Source organism: Equus asinus, chromosome 3 (assembly GCF_041296235.1).
Source record: "Equus asinus isolate D_3611 breed Donkey chromosome 3, EquAss-T2T_v2, whole genome shotgun sequence".
Classification (NCBI taxonomy): domain Eukaryota; kingdom Metazoa; phylum Chordata; class Mammalia; order Perissodactyla; family Equidae; genus Equus; species Equus asinus.
The window spans coordinates 123,749,975-123,771,494 of record NC_091792.1 but is presented as its reverse complement, the minus strand read 5'-3'; the positions used below and the strand labels follow the sequence as shown (position 1 = coordinate 123,771,494).

The 21,520-nt window shown below is 37.7% G+C and overlaps 1 protein-coding gene across 2 annotated transcripts in view; it reads left to right on the top strand.

Moving 5' to 3' along the window:
- The first annotated feature begins 6,080 nt into the window (after positions 1 to 6,080).
- Positions 6,081 to 21,520, top strand: part of ATP10D (ATPase phospholipid transporting 10D (putative)) — a 110,072-nt gene continuing 94,632 nt past the window's right edge. For both annotated transcript variants that reach the window (XR_011502242.1, XM_014857130.3), the window contains exon 1: positions 6,081 to 6,352. The gene's annotated coding sequence lies outside the window, so the exon portion shown is untranslated. The remainder of the gene's footprint in view (positions 6,353 to 21,520) is intronic.

Sequence of the window (21,520 nt, the reverse complement as noted above, 5' to 3'; positions counted from 1 at the left end):
GGGTCTTTGCACTGAATGTTCCCTTTGCCTGAAATGCCCTGTCTCCAGATACCCTCATGGCTTGTTCTCTCACCTCCTCAGATCTTTGATCAAATGTCACTTTCATGGTAAGACCCCCCAAAATTGAAAGCTATCTTCTCCCCAACCCTGGCATTTCCCCTTCCCTGCTGTCTTCTCCATAGCACTTACTACCATCTGATGTATTTAATATTTTACATCCATCCAACGAGGGCCGGGCTTTTCATTTGTTTCCTTTACTCCTGTATCCCATGTTCCTGGAATGGTGCCTACCACACTTTGGGTGCTCCATTAATATTTGTTAAATGAATAAGTGATGGAATAAACAGAGATATAGGGAGTTCTGAGTACAGAGGAGTTGAAGCTGAAGACTTGATTCTTGCTCCAACTTTTTCTAGTACTGTAGAATTGACATGTAACCCAAGCGTCTCAAATTCTTCCTGTCTTCTAAGGTCACTGTACCCCTTAAAATTTAAATAAAACAACTAGAACTCCCTCTTGTTTATAATATTCCTAGAGAAAGGGGGCTGATCACCTCTTGCCCTGAATTTGTGCCCCCCCCCCATAATTTGCAATCCCAGCTGGTCACACTGCTTCAAGTTTGCCATCTTTTCTCTGGGCACCTCCCCTCAGGCATAGACATTCCTCTCCAAGTCCCCAAACCCTGTTAATAGAGGCTGGTGGGCACAACAGACTTTCATTAAGGGCAGGAGGGTAATACAGAACAGAGATTTTCATCACTTTTTATGGGTTGGCATTTATAGAAAATGATACTATTTGTACAGCCCAATGAGGTAAACTGATTGATCTATATGGGGCTTGGTATAAAATTTCATTGCATTTTCTTTATATAACAGAATTATAATAAATTTTAAAATTCAAAGTGTTGAAGATATTAAAAACTCCGACTTTATATAAAATTTATTTATAAAAAATTTAAATTTTTCTTGAGTATCTCTTACTAGCTTTGGCAAATATTTTTTCTAATATAATTTTTTATATTGAGATATAATTTATGTGCTGTAAAATTTACTTTGTTTAAAGTAAAGACCCCTTTTTGGTGGTTTTAGTAGAGTTGTACAACCATCATCACTATCTAATTTCAGGACATTTTCATCACCCCAAATAGAAACCCTGTACCCGTTAGCAGTCACTTGCCATACTCCTCTCTCCCCAGCTCTGGATTTACCTATTCTGGGTATTTCACAGAAATGGAATTATACAATATATGGACTGTTGTATCTGGTCTCTCTCTATGAACATTTTTATATGAGGTTTTATGTTTGAAACGGCTACATATAATTTTGGATAAATGTAATGATTTCTTCAAATTCTTGATAATTACCGTCAATGAGAAACTATTTTTACAACCGTACCAGAATTTGCAAGAGTTGAAATTCTATGTAAAGACTCTAATAGCCCTTCCTTTAATTAATTGAGCCATATAAAATTGCCATTTTTGGATGTCAAAACTAGCTGAATATTGGCAGTTGCGTATGATTCAACCTAATATTTCACTGAGTGATGTAAAATTGAAATTCTTTGTGACAATGGGAATGGATTTTTAATCCAATTCAATTTTTCATGTCGAGTTCTAATTTCCAGAACATATGTCCTAAGCAGCAACAGACCCCCACAGTGGAAAATGGGGAGAAGTATCCAAGATATGTGGAAAAAGAGAACCAGGACCAGGCCTGGAGCTGTGCTTGCTTTGGCCTCCTCGCCAGCCCCACCAAACATTCTCTCAAGCTAGTAGCTGAGCTCTTTGGGAACCTGGAACACAGATCCCTCATCAGCTCCATGGGTTCCTGGTCCCTGGTGAGCTCCAGACCCCCAGGCCCCATGCAGCCACACTTGGGGCTGAGAGATAGTTATCTTGCAGCACACCCATAGCCTGTTGGAATACTGAACCACAGAAAAGGAAACAGCTTGGAAGAGGATATTACATATCAGTTTCTTAAAGCCGCTTAGCCGTACCTACTCAGGGAATTTGTCATTGACCTTCTTCCACCTCTGGCCCAAAGTTGTGTGCCATTCCTTAGAGGCTGGATCGATCTTCTCTCCTCATAGAGCTGTCGTCCATCTTCTCACTTTTCCAAAGCCACCAAACTCCTGCCTTCTCTGGTCAACAGGGGAAAAACATGATAACCAGAGAAATGTATACTTCTTTGTCCCAATTAGATCTGAATTCAGACAAAAGCTCTGGGGCCTACTTTTGTCTAAGTAAGGGACTGATGAATTATCTTTCCTAAACTAAAGGGCCATCGATCCATGTGAGGAATTCTGCTACTGTCCTATTAACAGTGTTTTCTATCACATTACAAACAGGATCAAGAAGGAGTTGATGGACATATCCAGAACTCTGGGACCAGCTTGTTTCTCCGCCATTATGGAGCTTCCCTTTCTGAAATTCTGTGTGATCATTGTATTTCAAGGATTTTTATAAGATTAAAAGCCACCCTGTTCTCATATGGAAGGAAGTGATTCAGCTAATATAAAGGAAAGGAGATGTAATTCCTCTTTTCAAGAAAAGCACACACATAAAATTAAGGCCTAAGTTTACAAGTGGTATTAAGGATGTATATATTCTTGTTGTTTCTAAAAAATATAGAATTTCTACTCTCAACAAGGCAGTTATAATCATAGCATGGTTTTACCTTCCCCCAACAAAAATCATTCAATACTCACCTTCCTAATTCATTGAAAGCTGTGCTGAATAGTCCTCAATAGAATGTGGGTTCTCAGGTCGTTCACCTACTAGCTGTGTCATCTTGAGCAAGTTGCTTTATCTCTCTGCACCTCATATTTCTCATCTCTAAATGAACACTGAACTCATAGGGCCAATAAGAGGGCTAAATGAGGTAATAGATGTGAACGACTTAGAACAGTGCCTAACACTGAAATGTTTTACTAGTGCTTAGCAAATGTTAAGGAAGGAAACAATGAGAAAGAGAAAAAAATCTGGTGATGATGTTACTAAAATCAGGGCTCATATACATGGGATAAGCCCTTATTACCTGAAGCATTGATCTCTCCTTTTTTTGTCCAAAATTTAGTCAGGAAGCCCATCCTGGGAAACACTATCCTTATCTGTGCTTGAGTTACACTCTGATAATAAGTACAGAGAAGAAGAAATGGTTGATTACGAATCATGAAAAATCAGATTGTGTGTCCCTTTAGGAAACACTGTTGTATGTAAACTATTTTGAGGCAAACAAACAAAAACATTGTTTTCTGTGTTATATGTTAAAGCAGCAGCCTGAAAGAATGAATATTTCTCTTTCACATATAACTGGATAAGAAGTATCATCCATCATAAGAATCATGCTTACTGTCTTTTAAAAGTGTTTTCTGATAAATTCTTAGCCCACTGCTGCCATGCTAATCTTTGACTGTTTGAGAAAATAGAGGGGAGAGTAGAAGTCAGTGACTTGATAACTATCATTCATTAAGCACCTATTATTTGCTTTACCCAGTGATAAGCACCTCAGCTACATGACTCAATGTAATCTTAATAACACTGAGGTAGATATTATTGTATTCATTTTACCTGTGGGGCTTAGAGATGGTACCCAAGATCGTATATCTAGAAACTTTCAGAGCTAAGGTTTAAAGCTGGGTGAAACATAGGCATGGGACTACTATGCCATATGTTTCCTACTGGCAATTAATTACGAAGCTATAAGTTTAAGATACTAATTACAAATAATTTTCCAGTTAGAAAAGATGAAATGTCTTTCATCTACATTATATACTTTGAATATTAGTTTTTTAAAAATTTCGTGAGAAGATAGGTACATAAAAATTGAATATATTTCTGAAATTACAAGAAAGTAAATCTATTTTAAGTTTGGCAATGACTATGAATTACTACTTATATTTCAATAGCTAATGTGCTAAATCAAAGATTTTATGGTTTGGGTTGTTTTTTTCTTCCTACAAAATGGAAATAACCCTTAGGAGAAAAGAGGTTAGGGAAACATTTACAAAAACAAACAAACTGAAGCCCACTTTAATAGTGGTTATTTGAATGACCATTCATAAGTATTAATTTTTAAAACTTGATTATACCATTTAAATCATAAATAGGACACATGCTCCTTTCATTCAGTCAAATGATACAAACACAAATAGAAAGGTAGTAATGACCCTTTGCTCTTCCCTCCTTGTCCTCTCAGTAAACAATTTTATGTATCTTACCACATATTTTCTGCATTTGTATTAAATATGCAAATATGTAAAGAATATATATAAAGATAAGCTGTATTACAAAATGTTTCACATTATTCTGCTACTGTACTTTTTCTACTTAAATGTATTGTAGATTTTCCTCTAAGGCAATAAATTCAATCGTAGCCAGTGATTCTCAACCCTCACTGCAGATGAGAATCACTTGAGGAGCTTTAAAAAGAAAAGGAAAGAAAATGCCAGAGCCCCACCTCCAGAGACTGCAGTTTAATTGGCCTGGGTGGGGCCTTGGCATCAAGCTCCCCAGTTGACTGATGGGCAGCTAGTTAGAACCACTGATTTAAGCAATCCAAACAGGCTGCAAATACCAGCTCCCTGCCTGAGTTGTCCTGGTATGTGTCCTCCCACCAAGGCCCTGGGATTACAGCATCAGGGCTGACTGTGGAAACTCTGGGAGGCCTATCTTACATTTTGTCTGCTCAAGAAGGTTGGCTGTCAAGAAGGAATTTGTTTCATTTTTTTTTTTAAAGAAATTTTTCCTTTTTCTCCCAAAGCCCCCCAGTACATAGTTGTGTATTTTCAGCTGTGGGTCCTTCTAGTTGTGGCATGTGGGATGCCGCCTCAGCGTGGCCTGACGAGTGGTGCCCTGTCTGCACCCAGGATTCGAACCAGTGAAACCCTGGGCCGCCGCAGCAGAGCGTGGGAACTTAACCACTCGGCCACGGGGCCGGCCCCGAATTTGTTTCATTTTAAATCATATTAGGGACAGTCACTGCAAAAAGTGCTACGAGGGCCAGGAATTTCAGAGGCCATGTGAAAGACAGTCTGCTCTGCCAGGCTGAGTTTATTCCCGGAGTCTACTAAACTGAAGAGATTTGCCCTTGCCTGCAGTAGGAGGTTTCCCAAATCAGCCTTTGCAGGAAGCCACACCCAGAACTTGTTTCTCCCCGTCTGGGAGAGGCACCTTCTCCGTGGGTGCAGAACTCGTTTGGCCTCTCCAGCCTGGTCTGGGAGAGTTTACAAGTCTCCTGAGCAGCTCCACGTGTCTGTCTGAGTGAGCTCTTCGCTACTAGTGAAACATTTGTATGACCATTTAGTTTTCTTCACTCTCGCTACACATTTGGGAAACATTTGAGAAAATGGAAGATGGCTGTACAAAACAGGAGAGTTGTGGAAGTTTTCGCCCTTTTATTTTTGTTTCAGTGGGATAAAAAATTGGCAGTGAGTGGTGAGTAGGTTTTGGTCTGAATTACTGCCCCCGTTGGTTCTGCCTTCTCAGAATGTCCTTCCCCTTTCTCAAAGCACTTAGTCGGTCAGCAGTTTTGAGAGAACAGAAAAGTTGCTGGAATTTTTTTAGGAGTAAAAAATTTTTTTAAAGCTGTTTTAAGCTAACAGATCATGGCAGGTGTATGGACAAAGCCACATTATACTGAGGGAGGAAGGGAATAGAAGGTCAAGGAGTGGGAAAAAGAATCAGAATTGTGGTCTTTTTCTTCAGTTTCTTTTCTAGTTTAAAACAATAACATTAAATGTTTAGATTTGATTCCTTTTCCCTCCAAAAAATAATTGTCAAACATTTCAAGTCTGGGTAAATGGGTGAACTGTTAAACAGAATTTTTGCAAAACGGCAACGACAACGAACCAAACCCTCAACAGCAAGCAATCTGTACTGTAACGTGAAAGTCAGAGGTGGGACTGTAAAGGCTCCAGGACCCTGGGGCATCTGCGCTGGGCAGACTGGCAGCTCTGTCCAACAGCTGGAGCTGGGAAGCCCCAGCTGCCAGGCCCGCCCCCGCCCATGACGTCACAGGAGGCGGGGCTTCCGGCGATTGGCTGCTCGCGGAAGCTTGGGCTGCTCTGGAGCCGGGAGGAGTGGGGAGGGGCAGGAGGAGAGGAAGCAGGAGGAGGCGAGGGCGGAGGAGGAGGAGGAGGTTGCCGGCTCTGCCCCGGGTCTGGCTCCGGCTCCGGTTCTGGCTTCTGAGTTTGGGAGCTGTGTGAGAAGTGATTTTTTTTTTTCAACCCCCAAAGGCAAGTGGCTGGCGTAGAAGCATAAGCCGCCTCCACTCTCCGGATTTTTGCTTGGTTCTTCTTTTGCACCTTGGGACCCGTGACCGTCATGCTGTGATGTGTGCCGAGGGAGGAATTGGTAAGGGTGAACGAGCGAACCCCTTTGACTATTTCCCTGCCTTATGTTTCACTACCCACTCTCTTTTCCTCTTTCTCTATTTCTTCTCTGTCTCTCTCTTCCCCTCTTCCTCTCCCCCTCCCCCAATAATTGTGTTCAGGTTTGATGAAGTGCCTCAAAACTAGTTTAGGGCTGATGAGCTTAAAAAACAAAACAAAAAAAAAGGAGAAACTCGCCATTTTCAGTCACTTGATTTGAAAAGAGAAATTATTTTATCTATTTTTAATGCTGGGTTTTGTGAGAAGGTAAATTATGCACTCACACATACACACACACACACCCCCACCCACCCCTTTGTCATATTGTGAAATCTGCAGTTTAAGGTGATTTAAGGTCTGTCTCAAAGTTAACGAAGAGAATGGGGATTATTTCCTGAGGAAGAAAAACGGTGTTTGCATTGGAGCTTGCTCAAAAATAGTTTTTAAAGGAGCACTACAAAAGAGCCCGCGTTCTTCCTGGCAAACACTAACTTTGCAGAACTTAATTGTTGTTTGGGGCACCCTTCATCTTTCATTATAAAACATAGAGTTATACTTTACTATGTACGGCAGAGAGACTTCTGGGTGGTAAGTGAAGCCCTCCAGCCTGGAGGGTCGAGCACCCTGTGCTTTTAGAAAAGATATGTTTAAACTACTGCTAATCATAAGGGCATGTTAACTCAGGTATTTAGAACGTTATCTAAATAAGACCAAAGTTTCTTCGTGCTTCTTTTCACACTAGTTTTTTGCAAGGAGAAAAACAATCCTGTACTCTGAGAGCAAGCCTCTGACTAAGTGTCCTTAAAAAATGGACCCACAAGGATAGGGTCTCCTTATCCACCAATAAATGTTACTGTATCAGAAAGTAACTCCAGAGGATATAATTATTTTTAATTTGGGTGGGTCACATTTCTGTGAAGAATACCATCATAAAAAAAAAAGTCTTTGTTGGCTTGTTTAAGATGAAGGTAACAGAGTAAACTCATTCAGTGCCGTGGTGTGAGCCCTCACTTCAATCTACCCCAATAGGTAATGTCTCCTCCTTCTGGACTCTTTTCTATTCTTAGTACAAATACATATTACATACCTACATTGAGATAGTTTTTATCAAAATGAGATCATACCATATATGTTGAAAAACTAGGCAACATTCAAAATTTTAAGTAATTTAAAAAATAACATTGTAACTGCTAATTTAACATTTGTTAAATTGTATGGAAAAGATGGAGAATCTAAGTCTAAAACAGGGTGTCAGGAATGTTTGACCTTTACATAGCAAGAACTGAATACTTTTTCAGTTACTTAGTGATTAAATGGAAATTGAATAGGATATCATTTATTTTGATGTTAGTGTTGACCTAAATAAAGAGGTAAACAGTTGGCAACCTCAAAATTGTCAAAAAGATGAGTTTCTTTGGGAATAGCAGAGGAATTGAAATTCAGGATAGGCAGATTGTAGTAAGCCACAGACAAGTCTGTGGAGGGTTTGGGGTAGGCTGTATTTATGGGCACAGAATGTAAAGAGAGGAGAGTTCAGTTAGAGTGTGTTAAAATCAAAAACAAATGGAGAACAGCTTTGAAAATTCCCCTGAAACACAAAACCAATCCAATCATACAAAGCTCAATTATGCTTCTTTTTCCAGACCAACCTGACCTGGGTCATTTTTGTTCATGCCTGTGGTGATCATAAGTAGAACTTCCCAAGGTTGATGTGAAGCAACCCCTGGCTAACTCCCAATCATTTAATAAAATTCCAATATTATCAGTTTTCTGTAAATTAGGAATTTATGGGAAATGAGTCTCAGTCCTTAAGTTTCGTTTTCCTTAGGGTACCTGCATGAGATTTTCCATTTTGTATTCTCTGGTTCCATTTTAGGTTGAACATCTTTCACATCTGCAAAGGAAGGAAATGCTCAGAATTTGATTATAATGTATAACAAGACAGAGATGACTCATTTGTTAGACAAATGCACTTCTTAGAGTCACTTTTTAAAATTGAGATAAAAAATGTCCACATATTCAAACCTTCATTACATGTCTTATTTATTGTCTGATCTAGTTGGAAGCAGTCTTTTTAAATGAGGGAAAATCAAAGAAAATGCCACAAGCAAGATCACTTGGGGATTCTCAGAATCCAATGCATCAGTGAAGATAAATCTAATAGCTTGTCAGTGCTTGAAAAAAGGAGAATCTGTTTATCAGTGCTTCGAACAATTGTGTGTACGCTGAATGCTATCACCATTCCTGGTGAATAGTTACAGCACTGAGCCCCTCTCCTTAAATCTTAGAAGAGGTTGTGAATATGTATTCTCTTGAAAACATTATTCCCTTCCTTTTATCTTTGATGGATTTGTTTCATTTCAGAAATCATCTTAGCTATAGAAACAATACTTTTCACAAAACTAATCGCTATTAGAGTAAGAAGTAATAGTGATGCTAGTTTCGTAAGAGTTGCAGCCTTAATGGAATCTTCTTTTATGCTACTCAATGAAGGGTTTATTCACGCAACTATTTGAGGTAATGGTATGAGAATATGTATCAAAACCTGTAAATGTGTGTAGCCCTTGACTCAGTAATCCAGGGTCTAGAAATGTATGCTAAGGAAATCAAGTGAATTCCATTGGAAGATTTATAAATGTGTTCATTACAGTATTATCTGTAAGATGGGAAAAATTAGAAACAAAATAAAGCCTGCATTAGCAAAGTATTTAAATAAATTAATGTACTGTATATCAATATTGATAAATTTCAGTTTCCAAAATATTTTTGAAAAAATTTCATGACTTAGAAAGATCCTTGTATTGAGTGAAAAAAGCAAGATTTAATACTATATTATCTTTAATGTGTAAAATATAATTTTCACATAAATACATATAAAATATCATTTACTCAGTGAATATTTATTAAACTTTTACAATATATCAGGCATCATTCTAAATTAATAAACATTGAACAACACTGAACAAGACTGTTGCACTTCCTGTTTGTACACAAGTTCTGTTTGTATCAATGGATATATCCACTGACATTTCATGTACGGAAAAAAGTTGGATTTCTAGGTGGTAGAGTTATAGCTTTTTATTTCTTTATATTTCTCCTGATATCCCCAAATCTTGTATAGCAACTATTCTTATTATAATCCCAAAAATACCATTTTGAAAAATATCACCAAGAAATACCATAACCTAAATTAAAAGACAACCTCTAAGCTCTATATTTTATATGCCAATTTACCCCTTTCAAAAGATATCATAAAAAACAGTGAGAGATGGATGAACACCGCTATAAAAAATGATCCCCAATGAAAAATGGACATAAATGGGCAATTCACAAAGAAAAAAACGGAGTTTTCTAAGGTTGAGGGTAGAGGGATGTTAACCTCCCAATAATCAGTGAATACTCAGCATAGCAATAAGTTACCATGTTTTCACACGTCACGTTAACATACATGGAAAGCAAATCAAAATGTGTGAGGTTGTTGGGAAGACTAATGATATGGAAAAATGTTCTTGATATGAGGAATGAAAAAGTAAATAACAAAATATCCTACTTTTGGGGCCGGCCCAGTGGCGCAGCGGTTAAGTGCACACGTTCCGCTTCAGTGGCCTGGGGTTCCCCGGTTTGGATCCCAGGTGCAGACATGGCACCGCTTGGCAAGCCATGCTGTGGTAGGCATCCTGCATATAAAGTAGAGGAAGATCAGCACGGATGTTAGCTCAGGGCCAGTCTTCCTCAGTAAAAAGAGGAGGATTGGCAGTAGTTAGCTCAGGGCTAATCTTACTCAAAAAAAAAAAAAATCCTACTTTTGAAAAAAAATCCAGTCTATACACAGAAACTACTTTATTGGTGGAGAAGAAACCAAATGTTAATCGTACTTATGTTTGGGTGGTGAGATTATAGGTGATTTCTAATTTTTCTCTTGGTATTAATCTGTAGTTTCTAAAATTTCTACAGTGAATATATTTTAGTTATCGGGGAAAAAAGCCGCTATCCTAATAAAGCAATTCGTCCTAGAATGAAGAGCACATAGATGATATTATCTTAACCCCCTTTCACAAAGCATCCACAGTCTCATTGTCTGGATTTCCGTGTTAGGTGTCATTGTTCTGAATTGTATTTGCTGGTGAGAACATTTGGATTATAAGGGAAATCACAAGATAAAACTTATTCTAGTCACATTCACTGTTCTACCCCCAGCTGTTTCCTGAAAAAATAAGCAATGTTGGACTGATTTGAGCTTTATTCCTCTTCATTTCCTGTTCATCACATCTGCTAGGATCTCTTGCTGATAGGCATTAATTAAAAACTCTATTTTTCTAAAATCTACTTATTCAATTTAAGGCCTTTCTGAATGAAGAAGATGAGTACAACTACATTTCTGTTAGCAAAATAAACTTATAAAATTTCAACTCTTTATGTCAGATAGGTAATTAAAAAAATCATAATATCTTGGGATTCGGCCTGGTGGCACAGTGGTTAAGTTCGCATGTTCGGCTTCGCTGGCCCGGGGTTCGCTGGTTCGGATCCTGGGTGTGGACATGGCACCGCTTGGCGGGCCATGCTGTGGCAGGCGTCCCACATGTGGGGTAGAGGAGGATGGGCACGAATGTTGGCTCAGGGCCAGTCTTCCTCAGCAAAAAGAGGAGGATTGGTGGCGGATGTTAGTTCAGGACTAATCTTCCTCAAAAAAAAAAAAATCATAATATCTTGGTTATGAGAAGGAAGGTAAAAATCATTTTTAAGTTATACAATAATGTTGTGAAGTCTTTTTCTTCAATTTATAGTACTCATAATGGCTTAGCACTATTTTTAAACTTCTCATTCCCCTTATAGACTATATGAAGGTTATAGTTAAAAAGGTTATCTATGAAGGTTATAGTTAAAAATCTCAATTATAATATCCTTTCTTTTTCACTAAAGTCTTTCCTAGAAAGGTGTACTTAGATGTTTTCATCACAAAGATTCTCTCTACTTACTTCTGATGTCCTTTAGCCAACAAATCAACTTTTCTACCTTGCCAGGTTAGAAAAATGCCTGAATCTGAAGCATTATTATGTTTTTAAGGTTCCTAAACCAAGGACTGAGAGAAAAGTGCAGTGCTTTCAATGGAGCAAGGGAATTATGAAATTTCTTACCCTGAGACCTAAACTGGCTTTCTTCTCCCAAATGGTCACATTTGCTTTGAGCTGGGCTGGTACAAAAGGGGAGGTATGCTGGTCCCCAGAGCCCAATTTGTCACATATTTTTTGCCTGCTTGATTTGGGTCGTGGTTGGGATGGCTGGGTGATGACAGGAGTGTGTGGATAAGGAATGTAGTATTAAAGATGCTGTATTGGCAAGAGGCGGAGGAAGGCAGTGATAGAGCCCTATGGGGAATATGAGAGTGTGGCTCATGCCAAGTTGTTGCAGTGTGGCCCTTGCCAGCCATTGGTGTTGCTGTTGTCACAAAGGTGCACTCAGAGATGCCTTTAGAAATCCCTACTCCTTGTTAGATTCCTGTAAACTGTATTCTGAAGCACGTTACTCAGTGTTTCCAGTCTAGTCTCCCTGGCTTTTCTCCCCCATTCCATTGTGTCCTTCGTACTTCTTGCAAAGAAATCTTTTAAATGTCTATATCATACCACACCCTCTCAAATATCTTTGATGATTTCCCATTTCCTTAAACTAAGGATAAATTCTTCATCTTAGTAAGGACTTATGTGGTCCTAACATAGATTTCCATCTTAATGTCCCATTACTCCTTAATTTGTATTTGAAACGCCAGCCATGTTGAACTACTCAGTGTTACTTAAATGGACGCAGGGTTTTCCAGCCTCCCCACCTTAACTCATAATATTTCCTTCTCTAAAATCTACAAATCTCTCCTGTCAGATTCTAGACGTTTTCCAAGGCTCATTTAAAATGCTCTCTCTTCCAGGAAGCCCACCGTCTTTTCCCTTTCCAGTTTCCAACCTCATGTGATGCCTTCTCCTAGGACTTTCTACTTCCCTAAATTTACATACTTCATGATTACCCTAGTGTTATCTTTTTTGTTGGATTGAGTATTTTGATCTCTTCTGTGCACTTTTATTCATTTTCAAAGTGCCCAGCACTGTGCCTAAGGCAAGGTAAAATAAATGAACCCTAGCAAGTAAGTTCCTAGAAGGCAGAGATGTTGTCTTTTGTTCTCTGATTTATCTCTGTTGTCTTTAACAATGCTTGGCATATAATAGGAGTCAACAAACAGTTGAACAATGAAGTTATTGAGCACTTTCAGTGTGTTAGGCATGGTGCATTATTTAATAAACCTCCTTACAAAACTGAGTGAGGTAGGTGATGTTATTTCCATTTTACAAATGTGGAAACTGAGGCTTACAGAGGCTAAGAGCTTGTGATACGCAGCTGATTGTGAATCTGACCAAGCATCATCATTTGAACTTGTTAGAGCTTATGTTAATGCAGATGTATTTGCTCCTGTTTTGAAATAGCTGATTATATTATCACTTCTTATTCAAAATAGATGTATTTTGGAGGGTGGGTAGTATTGAATAAGTAATGAAAGCTTTTTATAGCTGTTTTGATTACTATAGGTTTGTAGTATACTTTGAAATCAGAAAGTATGATATGTCCAGCTTTGTTCTTTTCTTTCAGGATTCTTTGGCTATTCAGGATCTTTTGGTCCATATGTTTTAGGATTCTTTGTTCTATTTCCATGAAAAAAATATCCTTGGGACTTTGATTGGGATTGCAGTGAATCTGTAGATCACATTAGGTAATATGGACATTTAAGCTATGTTAATTCCTCCAATCCGTGAGCACAAAATATCTTTCCATTTCTTTGTGTCTTCTTCAATTTCTTTCAACAGTGTCTTCGAGTTTTCGGTGTACAGGTCTTTCACCTCCTTAGTTAAATTTATTCCTAGGTATTTTAGTTTTGTTGCGATTATAACTGGGATTGTATTTTTGATTTCTCTTTCTGCTTGTTGTTGTTGCTATATAGAAACACAACTGATTTTTAATGTTGATTTTGTGCCCTGCAACTTTACTGTATTCATTTATTGTTTCTAATAGTTTTTTGGTGGATTCTTTCAGGTTTTTTAAATATATAAAATCATGTCATCTGCAAATAGTGGCAATTTTCTTCTTCCCAATTTGGATCCCTTTTATTTCTTTTTCTTGCTTAACTGCTGTAGCTAGGATTTCCAATACTATGTTGAATAAGAGCGGTGAGAGTAGACATCCTTGTCGTATTCCTGTTCTTAGAGGGATAGCTTGCAGTTTTTCCCTGTTGAGTATGGTGTTAGCTGTAGGTTTGTCATATGTGGCCTCTATTATGTTGAGGTACTTTCTTTCTGTAGCCATTTTATTGAGAGTTTTTATCATAAGTGGATGCTGAATCTTGTCAAATGTTTTCTCTGCATCTATTGAGATGATCATGTGATATTTATTCTTCATTTTGTTATTGTGGTGTATCACATTGATTGATTTGCAGATGTTGAATCATCCCTGCATCCCTGGAATATATGCCACTTGATCATGATGTATGATCCTTTTAATGAATTGTTGTATTCTACTCACTAATACTTTCTTGAGGATTTTTGCATTTATGTTCATCAGTGTTATTGGCCTGTAATTTTCTTTTTATGTGGTGTCCTTGTCTGGTTTTGGTATTGGGATAATGTTGGCAACGTAAAATGAGTTGGGAAGCCTCCCATGCTCTTACACTTTTTGGAAAAGTTTGAGAGGGATAGTTATTTAAATCTTCTTTGAAAGTTTGGTAGAATTCACCAGTGAAGCCGTCTAGTCCTGGACTTTTGTTTGTTGGAGGTTTCTGATTACTGCTTCATTCTTCTTACTAGAATTGAGGAAGATGGGCATGGATGGTAGTTCAGGGCCAGTTTTCCTCAGCAAAAAGAGGAGGATTGGCAGTGGATGTTAGCTCAGGGCTAATCTTCCAAAAAAAAAAAATTAGAATTTCCAGCAATAGACAGATAATAAGGAAAAAATTTTCAGTTACCAGGACTTTCTCTGGTACTTCTCCCATAACAACAGCAGGCTTACTACATTCCATAGTGAGCTTGCTGTATTCCAGAGACCATGCTAATTATTCTGTTTATCAATCCATTTATCAATCCGTTTAATACTCATAGGAAAGAAGCTGGTACTATTATTCCTATTTTGTGGATATGAAAACTGAGGTTGAGAGATGTAGATTGCCAAAGGCATCAGGCTATCAGAGTTGATAGAACTGTGATTGAAAACCAGTTCTCTCTGGCTTTTTACAATTTTCAAATGAGTTTAGGTACATAACTAATTCACTGCTCTAGAATAAGTATAAAGTTTTATGTTATTACAATCCACTCCAATGATCAATGAGAATCAAGAACTAAATGCACAGATAATCTTCATTTGGGAGGAATGAGAAATGCACATTAAATAGGTCTAAAATGCTAGGTTTGTCCCAACTGATAAAATGCCAGCAAACTCACTGGGTACAGTAACAATTGAACTACTTAGAGTTTAAAAGCTGTTTCAGATCAGAGGGTCATGAGATTTGCACTTCAAAAACATTGCTCCAGATGCTGGATGGAGAACTACTTAGAGGCAAGAATGAATACAGGTGGGCCAGGTGGAAGGCCATTGCTGTAATCCTGGTAAAAGTTGACAACATCCTGAACTAAGACTTTAAGTTTGGATTTGGTATTTCAGCCTATATATTAATATCCCATTCTTGCCCTATCCTGGGAACTATCTGATAGAAGATACTATACAGCAAACAAATGTTTTCTTTTTCCAATATTTTCAGATTTTCTATTTCTTCTTGATTCAGTTTTGGAAGATTGTTTGATTCTTAGAGTTTATCCATTTCTTCTGGGTTATCCAATTCATTGACATAGATCTTTTCATAGTATTCTCTTATAATCCTTTGTTTTTCTGTGGTATCTGTTGTAATTTCTCCTCTTTTGTTTTTGATTTTCTTTGAGCCTTCTCTCTTTTTTTGTTAGTAAGTTTAGCTAAATGTTGTCAGTTTTGTTTATCTCTTCAAAGGTAGTTTCATTGATCTTTTCTATTGTCTTTTCAGTCTCTATTTCATTTATTTCCACTCTCATTTTTATTACTTTCTTGCTTCTACTGACTTTGGGCTTAATTTGTTCTCTTTTTTTCTAGTTCCTTTAGGTACAATGTTAAATTTTTTTATTTGAGATTTTTCTTGTTTGTTGAGGTAGGCCTGTATTGCTATGAATTTCCCTCTTAGTACCACTTTTGCTGCATCCCATAAGAGTTGGTATGTTGTGTTTTCATTTTCATTTGTCTCCAGGTATTTTTTGATTTCTCCTTTGATTTCTTCATTGATCCAGTGGTTGTTCAGTAGCATGTTGTTTAGTTTCCACGTATTTGTGACTTTCTCAGCTTTTTTCTTGTAGTTAATTTCTAGTTTCATAGCACTGTAGTCAGAAAAGATGCTTGATACGATTTCAGTTGTCTTGAATTTACTGAGGCTTGCCTTGTTTCCCAACATATGGTCTATCTTAGAGAATGTTCCATGTGTACTTGAGAAGGATGTGTATTCTGCTGTTTTTGGATGGAATGTTCTCTATATATCTATTAAGTCCATCTGGCCCAGTGTTTCATGTGAGGCCATGTTTCCTTGTTGACCATCTGTCTGGATGATCTATCCATTGATGTAAGTGAGATGTTGCAGTCCCCTACTGTTATTGTGTTGCTGTTAATTTCTCCCTATAGGTCTGTTAATAGTTGATTTATATACTTTGGTGCTCCTCTCTTAGGTGCATATATATTAATAAGGGTTATGTCCTCTTGGTGGAATGTCCCTTTTATCATTATATACTGCCCCTCTTTGTCTCTCATTATCTTTTTTACCTTGAATTCTGCTTTGTCTGATATAAGTATGTCTGTTTGCTTTCTTTTCGTTGCCATTTGCTTGGAGTATCAGCTCCTATCCCTTCACTCTGAGCCTATGTTTGTCTTTAGATCTGAGATGGGTCTCCTGGAAGCAGCATATTTTTGGTTTTTGTTTTTTAATCCTTCCAGCCATTCTGTGTCTTTTGACTGGTGAATTCAATCCATTTACATTTAGGGTGATTATTGATATATAAAGACTTAATACTGCCATTTTGTCTTTTGCTGTCTGATTTACATTGTTTCTTTTTCCTTGTATTTACTTCTGCCATTTGAGTTTGGGGGTTTTCTGTAATGTGTTTCTTAGTTTCCTCTTTTTTTGTGTTTCATGACTCTGCTCTGAAATTTTGTTTTGTGGTTACCATGAGGTTTGTATAAAAGGTCTCATAGGTAAGATAGTCCTTTTTCTGGTGATAACATCTCTCTTCATTTGCATATGCAGGTTCTGTCTTTTTTCCTTCCCCCTCTATGTTTTGTTATCATACATTATCCCTTTTTGTATTGTGAGTTCATTGTATTGTATTGTATTGTATCTATTGTACTGTGAGTTCAAATTGAAGTAGTTCTAATTATTTTTGATAGTTCCTTTCCCTTTAAACTTTGTGTTATAATTGTTTACTAACCTATTCTGATATAGAGTTGCAATTTTGTGATTCTGTCTATTTATCACCTTGCTTAAATCTTTGTATACCTTTGTCTTTTTGTTTCAGGTAGGATGGCTTTTTTCAACATTTCTTGTAAAGAAGTTCTAGTGGGGATGAACTCACTCAGCATTTGTTTGTCTAGGAAAGCCTTTATTTCTCCTTCATATCTGAAAGATAACTTTGCTGAATAGAGTATTCTTGGCTGACAGTTTTTATCTTTCAATATTTTGAATATATCATCCCATTCTCTCTTGGCCTCTAGAGTTTCTGCTGAGAAATCTGCTGATAGCCTAGTGGGGGTTCTCTTGTAGGTCATTGGGTTTTTTCCCCTGGCTTTTAGCATTCTTTCTTTGTCATTGACTTTTGACAGTATTATTATCACGTGTCTTGGAGGTCATTTTGTATTGAGATCATTGAGTGTTCTGTTAGCTTCATGGATTTGTATATCTAGTTCTTTCCCAAGATTTGAGCAGTTCTCAGCTGTTGATTCTTTGAATAAGTTCTCTGCTCCCTTCTCTCTTCTCCTTCTGGGATAAACATTATCCTTATGTTGATCTTTCTAATAGAGTTGGATAGTTCTCATAGAATTTCTGCATTTTTTATAAGTCTCTTAGTTCTTTCTCTTCTTCTACCTACATCATTTCTAGGTTTCCATCTTCAAACTTGCTAATTCTCTCTTCCATATGATCTGCTATATTCCCAGTTCTTTCTAATGCATTCTTCATCTCCTTAAGTTCTTCAGATCCAGAATTTCTGTTTGGTTCTTTTTTAGAGTTTCAATCTCTTTGGGAAAGTATTCCTTCTGTCCATTAATTTTATTCCTGAGCTCATTGAACTACCTTTCTTTTTTTGTGAGGATGATTAGCCCTGAGCTAACATCTACTGCCAATCTTCCTCTTTTTGCTGAGGAAGACTGGCTCTGAGCTAACATCATACCCATCTTCCTCTGCTTTATACGTGGGATGCCTACCCAGCATGGCTTGCCGTGCGGTGCCATGTCCACACCCAGGATCTGAACTGGCGAACCCCAGGCCGCCGATGCGGAATGTGTGCACTTAACCACTGCGCCACCGGGTCGGCCCCTGAACTACCTTTCTGAATTTTCTTGTAGCTCATTGAGTTTCTTCATAATTATCTTGAATTCTTTATCAGTTGAATCACAATCTTCCATGACTTTGTGTTTGGTTTCTGGAGAATTTTTGTTTTATTTTTGTGATGCCATATTATTGTGGCTTTTTGTGGTACTTGCTGAGATATTCCTCTGCCAATGCATTTGTCATAGCACACACTTTTCTTATTTAGGTATAGCTTTGTTTTGATTTAAAGTTTTCAATAGGTTGGAGATTAGAGCCTTTCTTTTGTTTTTCAGTAGGTTATCACTATAGCGCTAGTTTTTGGTTTCTCTTACCTGAGCTGCCTCTGACTTGTATTTGAGGATCTGCACCTTGCAACTTGCACCTCTATTTAGGATATCACCAGTACTCTCCTCTTCAGTGCTGCCTGCACCACTGGAGGTCACTGATGCCTTGATGTTGGCCAGTGTCACTGCAGTTATGGGCTTTTTCACCAGAGGTACAGGAGTGACTGAAGCCTCCACTGCATTTGGTATCACTTGGGTTGGAGGCTCTGCCTTGGTTGGGGGGAGTGATGGTGGAAAGGCAGCTAAGTTTGTGGGATACTGCCTCTGCTGTTTCCTGTTACCTTGTGGTTACCAGTACTGCTACCATTGGGATATTGGTGTCCTGTGCAAGTCTCTAAGCCACAGGTGGGGCCCTGGATCACAGGGCCCCACCTGTGCTGCTTCTTTGCTCCCCATGGCTGCAGATGCCACTGCATTTGGCTGCCCAGAGTTGCACATGCAACTCTGCTGCTGCCCACCAGGTTCTCTGGGGCTAGAAGTGGTTGACTCAGCCACCATGGCTGGGGGTCCAGGGTCCTGGGCACTGCCTCTGTCCCATTTAGCTTCCTCTGTATGTGCCAGTCTTCATACGTACTGATGTGTGGATCTCTCTGGTGTCCTGATGTGTTGGGCAATATAGCCTTTCTTGGGTTATGGATATTTTACTCACTGTAGATTGAAGGAGAGAGACAAAGGGATCCTCTCATGCTGCCATGATGATGACGTCCCTCCCTCCTGTATACTTTAAATCATCTCTATATTACTTATGATATCTAATACAATGTAAATGCTATGTAAATAGTTGTTATATTTTATTGCTTAGGGAATAATGACCAAAAAAGAAAAACGTGTGTATATGGTCAGTACAGATGCAGCCATCGTGGGCTTTTCTATCTGCGGTTGGTTGAGTCCACACATGCAGATTCCTTGGATGGGGACAGCTGACTATATAACATATTTTAGGTTACCCAAATGCTTCCAGAAGTGAATTTTTACATAGTTTTTAGACATGAATTAAGCCTGTCATCCATTACACTGAATGTCCTTTTTATAGTTCAACTAAAGTAATGCCAATCTGTCTTCATCATTTATCCAGTAAAGCCATGCACTTTAAAGAAAAATGTATATGATTTGAAATTTTAGTCTGTGTGTTTATTTGATTCATATTTATAGCTCAGTTTAATAATCTGCAAGAGACCTTGAGAAAACATTTGATGTAGCCTATTGATTTAACCTTTAGTTTTAAGTATAAACCATCTTTCAGCAGCTAAATTCTTTCCATTTTAGCTACAAATAACTTCACTTCCCTATTTATTTTTTCTCTTATCATTCTTCATTCTTTTAAGTTTATTTTCTTTTGTTTTTAAAATTTCTGTGGTTACTCATCCAGAAAATAATTGCCCTATTTCTTGTGTATAAAAAAAGTAGTTTCACTAATTATTTAAACAACAATATTTACACCATTGGGATAGAAGTGATAGTTGCATAAAATAATATTTAATGATAATTCATGGAGCAAATATATTTAGAAATTAAAAATAAGTCTTTCCAGAGCAGATTTGAGTTTCTTAGGCCAACAGTTTCAAAGTCTGATTCCCAGACCAGTAGCATCAGCATCACTTGAACTTGTTAGAAATGCAATTCTCAGGCCCCACTGCAGACCTATTGAATCGGAAACTGGGGTGAGTGTCTGTGTGTGTGTGTGTGTGTGTGTGTGTGTGTGTGTGTGTGTATAGGGGGTGGAATCTGTTTTTTCACAAGATCTCCTGGTGATTCTGAATGTGGTAGTTAACACAGGCTTAGGGTAAGATTCTCAGTGAGCAGGTCCTATTCATTGGGTTTTGGCAGGCAGGTGCCTGGTCTACTTTAAAAGACCTCTGGGAAAGACAATTCCATTGACTTTCTAGTATGCCATTTCAAATAATTCTGTGTTATCACTGAGCTGGCTTCAAAAGCCATTAACTTAAGACAAAAAACTTACAAAACACTCCAAAAAGACAAATTTTAATACTTAAAGATTTGTGTTGGTTGGTTTTATGTTATTTACTTCCTGGCAACAGATTCCCTTTTAAAGCATAATTTAAACTAAACATTTTTGTAGGTGTTTCATAAGGGAAAGAGGGGGACGTACTTCTGGAGGATGATTAAAGGAAGCAAATATGAATCCTTATGACTCTCAGTAGGTAGTTTGGGCCTAGGGAATCAAGTTTTCTTATCAGAGGTCTAGAGTGTCTTTGTAGAGGTGGGGAATGATGTAGATTCCTACTATGATCTATTAATTCTATATAAAGTTGGAGTCCCAGCCTAGAAGCATTTTCATAGTGCATCGTTATGTGACATACACCATTCTTTTAATGTACTTTGGATTTAGTCAAGTCAGATTATGTTTCATTTATTGCTGGAAATTTTGTTTGCTAGCTCTCTTTATCCTACCAGGCCCACATGATGTTGAACATGGTCATTTCAGAATACTGTAGATTAGTCATATTATCAAGATATTAGGAATTAGCGGAAAGAATCTTGAAATAGGTTCTCAAGTAGGAATTGAGAACCTTCTTACTTACAAGTGTTTTTTTTACCCCACTGACTTTAATTTTCTAATATAATGTGTAATGAAAGTCATTTTGAAATATATACAGACTTGTTTTTGAGATTTCGAGATTACTTTAATATCTAGAAATGTATATGCCATACATAAGTGTAAAATGTTGTACTACAACAATTACCTGAGCTTTCTTTTGCTGAATATCATATAAATTCTATTTCACACCTTATTTTCACAATGAAGGCAGTCTCCCACAACTGTCTGGGCATTTAAGTAATCTCTCTTAAAATTTAACCAGCCATATCTAGGAGATATTTTTAGCAGTTATCTTTTGTCCAAAAGAGACCTGAATGCTTTAGTTGGCTTTGTAACATTTTTAATTACATTCAGGACTTCTTGTCGGGAACACACATAGTTGCCTTTATGATGAAGTTTATATACTAAATTCTGTTTTTCTTGTTTTCTCTGATGTATTATCGAGTATTATTGTTAGTATGCACACATGCTGCTTGTGGACTTGGATGTGAACATTCGTTTTCAGTGTTGAGGCAGCTTGCTTGTCTTTCATTTTATACGGTGGTTCTTAAAACAAAAACTTAAAAGATTATATCTTTTCCCTGCATCTTAAATGTAGAAGCGGTACATTAACTTCTGTATATGGTT